Consider the following 5,513-nt stretch of genomic DNA (forward strand, 5'->3'; position numbering starts at 1 on the left):
TTGGTCTTGACTTTTGGCATTTTTCAGCAAACGTCATGAAGAAAGCACGTTATACTACATGATCATAAGGCACAAGATTTGATTTGGACATGGCAACAACTGCAAATTTGGACATTGGAATTTTTTTTCCAAGTAATGTAAGCTGTTGAATTTCTTGATCACCTGAAGCGTTTAAATGGAGACATCAACAATGAGATCATTGTGAAAACACATCACAATATTTAGCTCTAGTTAAATCATACCATATCATAAAGTGCTGTATTTGAAAGGAGCTCAAAGATGTCGCTCAGATATTTTTCTTTTTTGGTTTCTGGATTAGATCAAGGATCTTAAACTTGCGGCAGAGTATTTTGCGGCCCCTCCTCAGTTTTTGCGGCCTGCACGTCATTCCCCCCCCCCCCCCCAAGCAGGCATAGTTTATTCATGGTGTTTTTTCAAGAAATTAACCAAAGGTTGACAAGTCGACCAACGTAGCCACTTTCTGAAGATTTTGAGCAAAATCTAATTTTGTTCTTGTTATTATTGGGGAGGACATTACTAGAAAATTACCCCCCTTGTTTGTAGACTGGTTAAATTTGTAGTTATACTCAAGGGATGTATACGCATCGATTCTCAAAGTCAGATTTTGTCTCGGCTGATTAATTGTGGGATTAAAATTGCTACTGCCATATTTGTGGACAGGTCAGCATGAAGTTTGGCAATTATATTCCAGGTATGTTTTTTTTGTGTGTGTCTGGGCTGAGTAATTATACTAACTTATATATAGATCACTTCGGCAGATCGATCACACCCCTAGTTTCTGGTGAAAAAAACAGGTGTTTTAGCTTGAGCATCGTAAAGGTTGCACCTCAATATGAGAGACTTCGGCAAATTGACACATTTTGGATAGCCTTTAGAAACCACTACATTTTATTATTTATAGACTTTTTTTAGTAACTACTTACATAGTAACAGCTAAATACACAACACTATGCCAATGTGGTAAATATATTGTTTCTCTTTTTTTTAAACTGACTTAACGTAAGATAGTTGAAAAAGTTAACTTCCTCATCATCATAGATAGAAAGCCTCCAATTCCTGTTTTTATGTCCTCCTAGAGCACCCTCATGAGGTCGGTTGTTGTGAAAGCCAAGATGGCTGCAAGATGTACACAGTTGTAGCTTCGGCTGTGATGTTGGTCTTTGTTTCTTCCTTTAGACAAATATTTGTGAACAAATATTTTATAAGGTACAGTGCATATTTTTGTTCTTGTATGAGATGTCTTTTTTTTCTTATATTGGTCATTTGTAGATTGTTTTGAGCGTAACTTGTTTGTACAGTTACCGTACGTTGCGAATACTAAGTTATTTGCATTTTCAGTTTTATGACGGTCTAAATTGGGCAGTGGTCAGAAAAGGACAGCATATTGTATAGGTATAGGCTTATAGTTCGCACTCGCATTTTGGGATAAAAGTTTGGGTAAAAAAAATTGCGACCGATACACGTGTATATATGGTACTTGGTTATTCGTCGACGAATTCCAATAAAATTTGGTACATATTGTCTACGGATTTATAGGCATCAATCCTTTTAGCCTTATTATTGGTTTTTTTTTTTTTTTTTTACCATCTCAGCCTCTCAGGGCTGCTAAACTACATTAATTGTGGAATTAAAACTGCCATTGCGCCGTTATTTGTGGATGGATCAATGAAATTTGGTACCGTAATTTTCGGACTTTGAGCCGCTACTTTTTTTCCTTCATTTTGAATCCTGTGGCTTATAGTCTAGTGCGGCTTATTTGTTGATTTATTGGGGTTAATAGGTAACACTTAATTTGACACTGTTAAGGGCATTAATGAATGCTTATGACGGATGTCATTTAGTGTTATCCGGCAAATTATGTCACTAACTCCATTTATGTCCAGCTCGCCTCGTTTACATCCATTCAAAAGTTTCGAGCTGCTGGTTGGTTCGCTCACACTGACTATTACTTTGTGGATGGTCCCCGAGGACAGGCTCACCCCAATACCCAGACCCGAGCAAAACGCCCTCCAGACTTGTGAGGTGAACTGCGGCCCTTTGTCGGAGACCATGTCAACAGGACTGCCATGTAGGTGGAATATATGGAGAGTGACGCGGTCTGCAGTTTCCTTGGCCGAAGGGAGCTTGCGTAGTAGGTTGGGGTGGGCATCTTGGAGAATCTTTTGACAATGGTGAGAATCACTATGTTACCTCGAGATGGAGGGAGACCGGTAACAAAATCCAGGGCAATGTGAGACCAAGGACGACTCGGGATTGGTAACTGGTGGAGGAGTCCAGCGCTGGGCTTTATGGAGGTCTTGCTGTGAGGGCAGACTGTAAAGGCCATGACAAAAGAATGTTTGTCTTCCTGTAGAGAAGGCTACCAGAACCGCTGGATGGTGGCGCCATTCCTCCAGGGCCAGTTTAACCGCCAGCAGTTCCCTGTCGTCGATGCTGTAGTGGCGCTCAGCATTAGATAACCTGCAGGAGAAAAAGGCACGCAGATGCACCTTGCCGTCGGCGTTGCGACAAAACAGCTCCCACCCCTGACTCTGAGGCATCGACCTCCACGATGAAGCGGTGGGTAGGGATGGACGAGCACAGGCGCATGGTAAAACGTTTCTTGATGTCGGTCGTTGAAGGCCAAGTCTGCAGTGTCGGACCAGCAGAATAGTGTGACTATGGAGGTGAGTGGAGAAAGAGGGGCTGCGATTCGGCTGTAGTTTCTGATAAACCTCCGGTAGAAATTGGCAAAACCGAGAAAAGGCTGGAGCTGTTTTCTATCGGTGGGGCAAGGCCACTTAAGTACTGCTGTGAGCTTAGCTGGTTCCATACGTAGCTCCCCCTTGCCCACGATATAGCCCAAAAAGGTAGTCTCAGAAACGTGAAACTGACATTTTTTCGCTTTCACAAACAGCTTGTTCTCAAGTAGTCGTTGGAGGACTTCACGGACGTGGGTCTTGTGCTCGGAGGGCATGCGAGAGAACACTAAAATGTTGTCCAGGTACACGACCACAAACCTGTCAATCATGTCCCCAAGGACATCGTTAACAAGGTTCTGGAAAACCGTGGGGGCGTTGGTGAGCCCGAATGGCATGACCAGATACTCAAAATGACCCAGCGGTGTATTGAAGGTGGTCTTCCTTTCATCGCCCTCGCGGATACGGACCAGGTGATGGGCGTTATTTAGGTCTAGCTTGGTAAAAATGGTGGCATAATGGAGGGGGGTGAAAGCGGAGTCGATGAGCGGACGAGGGAATTTGTTCTTAATGGTGATGTCATTAAGGGGTCGGAAGTCGATGCAGGGTCTCAGGCCACTATCCTTTTTGCCCACAAAGAAGAAACCAGCGCCGACTGGGGAGGAGGATGGACGGATAGCAGCAGTGGCAAGGGATTCGGTGATGTTTTTTTCCATTGCCTCCCTCTCTGGCGGCGAGATGTTGAATAAACGACCCTTGGGAAGCGCAGCACCAGGAAGGAGGTCAATGGTAAAATCGTAAGGGCGGTGACAAAGTGAAATGGCATGATCTTTACTAAAGACCTGTCCAAGGTCATGATAGCACTTTGGGACCGCAGACAGGTCTGGCTGTCCCTGGTCCTGGGCAGGACGGGCCGGCACTAGAGCAAGTTTAAGACAGTTAGTGTCACAGGATGGGCTCCATGCAGTCAGCTTGAAGTGGGTCCAGTCTATGGAGGGGTTGTGTTTTTTGAGCCATGGGAACCCAAGGACCAAGGGTGTGTGGGGGCTTACAAAAACGAGGAAGGTGCTCACCTCTTGGTGGTTGCCAGACAGGAGGAGGTTAACAGGCTCGGTTTGCCGGTCCACACTGAAGAGGAGCTGGCCATTAGGTGCAGTGGTCCTCAGCGGCAGGGGGAGCAGGTGCGTTACCAGTCCTAGTCGGGTCACGAGCTCGTGGTCGATAAAGTTCTCATCAGAACCGCAATCAACTAGGCCTGTAACAGTGCGCGACAGGGTCCTCAAGGAGAGCATAGCTGTGAGCTTGAGTCTGCGTGAGGAATTTTGCGACATGTGACTCACTGCAAAAAAATTTCCACTCTCCCCACAGTAAATACATTGACGTGCCTCATACCTGCGTGTGCGCTCATCTTGGGACAGCCTGGTGCGCCTCAATTGTGTTTGGTCGGCAACCCACAGCAGGGGATGATGTCGCGGTTTCATCGTCTGTGGCCAGGGCAGGTAGCGGAGCGGGCCGCCGAGGGACAGTGGAGCAAGGAGGCCGGGTGAACAGCTGTTCGCAGTGCTGTCTCCGGCGTTCATGCAGCCGGTTATCAATTTTGTTCGTGATATTTGACACCGACCAAAGCATCTGAGAAGTGTTTTTGCTATTTATGATCAAAGGCACAAATCAAAGGCACAAATGTGTTAATCGTGTAGTCAATCTTCGTTGTGTTAGTCTGTTTTCAGCAGTGTGAGTGCCAAAACATGAGTGAATTTGAGTGGATTCACTCATATGAAATATATGAATGTTATGGAACGTGATTAAAAGCACGCATATGTGTAAATAAGCGTGTACAATTCATAAAAAATATTAAAACTACAAAATAAGGTTAAAAACAACCTGACTGAACTAACTGAAAGAGATAGATTAAATGGTTTAAAAAATCAATTAGGATTACAGTGAATTGTATGTGGTCCATTCGCATACACGTAAATAAATGTGTACCATTCGTTAAAAATATTAAAACTACAAAATATGGTTAAAAAAAACCTGGTCGAACTAATTGAAAAAGATAAGTAAAGAATACTTGGTAGAAAAAACAATTACCGTAGATTGAGGATTACAGTTCATTGTGTTTGAATGTGGTCCATTCGCATAAACTTAAATAAACATGTAAAATTCATTAAAAATAATATCAAAACTATGAGATAAGGTTAAAATAACCTTCCCAAACTAACTGAAAAAGACAAGAAATAAAGATGAATTGGTATAAAATTGTGATTGAGATTGTCATACTATCATTTCCTCATATATTGGAAGAAGACAAAGGAATGAAATTACTTAAATACACCGAAAACGGTAAATATTACTTGGCTAAAGGAATTACAAGATAAATATAAGAACGGATGGATTAAATAGTGAATCAGACAAAAGATTGCAGTGGATTGTGTAACCGTGATGCCACGGAATAATACAACACAGGTCCGGCAAAAATAAAGCAGCAGCAGAGGTGGTGGCCAGTGTTGTTAATAACGGCGTTACAATATAACGGCGTTACTAACGGCGTTATTTTTTTCAGTAATGAGTAATCTAATTAATTACTTTTCTCATCTTGGCAACGCCGTTACCGTTACTGAGGCGGGAAAGGCGTGCGTTACTATGCGTTACTAAGTTGGTTGAATAAAAAAAAGTCTGAGAGAAACGGACTCACGGGGACGAGAGAAGAGCAGGAGTGGGGAAGACGCCGTTGCAACCGCGATGCTAGGTGGCTCCAATAATACCTGACTGCAGCCATAGCCGACAAACTACGCCCACATGACACGGTAGATATCA

Source organism: Corythoichthys intestinalis, chromosome 5 (assembly GCF_030265065.1).
Source record: "Corythoichthys intestinalis isolate RoL2023-P3 chromosome 5, ASM3026506v1, whole genome shotgun sequence".
Classification (NCBI taxonomy): domain Eukaryota; kingdom Metazoa; phylum Chordata; class Actinopteri; order Syngnathiformes; family Syngnathidae; genus Corythoichthys; species Corythoichthys intestinalis.